This window comes from Protobothrops mucrosquamatus, unplaced genomic scaffold, assembly GCF_001527695.2.
Source record: "Protobothrops mucrosquamatus isolate PMUCROS unplaced genomic scaffold, P.Mucros_1.0 scaffold5503, whole genome shotgun sequence".
NCBI classification, from domain to species: Eukaryota; Metazoa; Chordata; class Lepidosauria; order Squamata; family Viperidae; genus Protobothrops; species Protobothrops mucrosquamatus.
The window spans coordinates 21355-23877 of NW_015391358.1; the positions used below are offsets into that span (position 1 = coordinate 21355).

A 2523-nucleotide genomic window follows, 5' to 3' on the forward strand; every position below is an offset into this window, starting at 1 on the left:
TTGTACATAGAACAATATCGGACCTCTGAAAAGTATAAGCATGCATATGTACTCAGTACTTGGTTTGGGCCCCTTTTGCAGCAATTACTGCCTCAATGCGGCGTGGCATGGAAGCTATCAGCCTGTGGCACTGCTGAGGTGTTATGGAAGACCAGGATGCTTCAATAGCGGCCTTCAGCTCTTCTGCATTGTTCGGTCTTATTCTGGCCCGTATAGCTCTATGTAACCTCATATAGCTCTATGTAACCCTAACTAGAGAGCATATATCAGTATGTTAGAATATCTGGCAGTTATTGGGTTAAATACTGGTTTGTCAATGGGTCAGTGGGAGGAGTTTCTAAAGGGCATTGGGAGCCTTCCTGGACACAAGCCAGATTGGAATGTCTTTGTCTGAAAGAAGCATGGGCCATCAGATGTCACCGGATGAGCCTATGCCACTATAAAGTTGGTATGGAAGAGAGCATCATTCTCTTACCTGTAGGAATGGACAAAAGATGTATTTTCCAGAAGTAACAGCCACAGCATGAATGCAAGTAATCTTTCTGATTAAAAATATGTTTTTGTTATAAAATCATTTCTACTGAGTTATCTATCTGATTTGATTTATAAGGCATTTTACCTCAAGATCAGAATAGTAAGAGAATGCTCAAAGTTCATATCAACTTTATAAAGGCAAATAGTAAATTGATAGATTAATTCTCCTCTGATCTCCTGCAATAGTAAATTGATGGGATTAATTTACCTCTGATCTGCAACAGACTAATCTCTCACTAAACGCCTGCAAAGTAAAGTCAGTGTATCTGTTTGGCAGACAGCGTTTCAAAGAAGGTGTGATTCAGATGCATTGTTTTATTTGCCGGTAACTTCAAATAGCTTGGGGCAATGAGAGAATTGTTTCAGTAACTCTCCATTTCTATCATAAAGTTCCTGAATTATTTTTCCCTCTTTCTCTTTTTTTAATTTATAAGAGAGCCATCTCCCAGGTTTATTTGCATGTTCAAAAAATTTTTGTTTCGCCAATTTCAATTCTTTAACTCTTTCTCCTTGTTCCATCACATTTAGTTTATGTTTGGCTAATGCCATTCCCACTTTAATCGATTCATCCTGGGGCTCTTTTTGTAGTTTGGATTCAAATTTTTTAATCTCTTCATGTAGTATGTTTTGCCTTTGTCTTTTCTCTCTATTTTTCCTTGCTATATAAGCTATTGCCAATCCCCTTAAATACGCCTTCGCTGTATCCCAAATAATTTGTACCGATGTTNCCTCCAACACTTTTGAATGGCCTTTTCCTGACAATCCTCTCCAGGCTGCGGTCATCCCTGCTGCTTGTGCACCTTTTTCTTCCACACTTTTCCCTTCCACATAACTTTCTATTAATGTGCTTTGATACAGCACTTTGGGAACATCCAACTTCTTTTGCAATTACCTTTTGAGGCTTTCCCTCCTTATGGAGGGTGTCAAAAAGGGCATTACTGAAATAAATGAACTTTTGCACGATATTCTAATTTTTCGAGTTTCACCTGTAAGCTATTTCGTCTCATCTGCGTGTGAAAAAGCCAACTGCATTACAAAGTTTGCAAAAGCATGTTTTAAAAAGGAGGGAACACTCCACATCCTTCTAAAAGAAAAAGCGTTCAGCGCAAGGCATAATTCCTTAAAACTAAATCCATTGAGACTCAGTGAATCCGTTTTTAAATAAGTTTAGATCTTGCTGTAAACACCCAGCATGTCCCGTGAAAACCTGATGTTCCGAGCTTGAATATAATGTGATGGGGGGGGCGCAGTCATTTTTCATCCTAGGCATCTATATTCACAACACATAAGGACGAAAGGTAATATTTTCGACCATGTGGCGCCTTTTTAACAATCCCCCAGAAGACTTTGCCCTTATCCCCCATTTCTATCCATTTCTTTGCCACCCACGACAGCATTTTCCCCTTGGACAAACACACGCGGCCTATACCTCACCCTCTTGCCGATCCCGCGACCGGAAGCGGAAAAAGAGGGGCTGAGCCGCTGCGAGGGGATTTTATATGTCTTTCGCCTTTCAAGCAAGCTCCTCCTCCTTCGAAGTCTCTTCCGCTCTGCAGCTACAAGCATTTCCGCCCCACCATTGAAAGGCTTTCCCCGTCTGAGCCATCCGTGTTAAATCCATAAAGCGGTTTCATCATAGAGACGTCAATGGTAGAGTGGCAACAACTAAGAGTGGCCCAGGGAATTGCCTTTCGGAAATGATCGGATGCGCTTCGGAGATTCTCGGAAACGAATCGGGTTACCTCGGCGGTAGTTTCGGAGGAGCTCGATAGTCCGTCGAAAACGGCCCTTCTTGAGTTCTCCGAAAGTCACATGGGTAGGAGAAAGTGCGGAATTTATTTTCATTCATGACATATATAGAATATTGACATATAGAAGAACACCCGCGACTCGGGACCAATCAGAAGCCTTTGGGACTGTTTCCCGGACATACTCGAATGCGTGTGTGCCCCTCATACAATAGGAAGTGTGTATTTATTGTTTACCTCG

General features: G+C 41.6%; 1 protein-coding gene across 1 annotated transcript in view; it reads right to left on the reverse strand.

Moving 5' to 3' along the window:
- LOC107299808 (60S ribosomal protein L28) overlaps positions 1–2010 on the reverse strand; it is an 8497-nt gene extending 6487 nt beyond the window's left edge. The window contains exon 1 of the mRNA XM_015829146.1: positions 1969–2010. The gene's annotated coding sequence lies outside the window, so the exon portion shown is untranslated. The remainder of the gene's footprint in view (positions 1–1968) is intronic.
- Between the last annotated feature and the right edge of the window lie 513 nt (positions 2011–2523).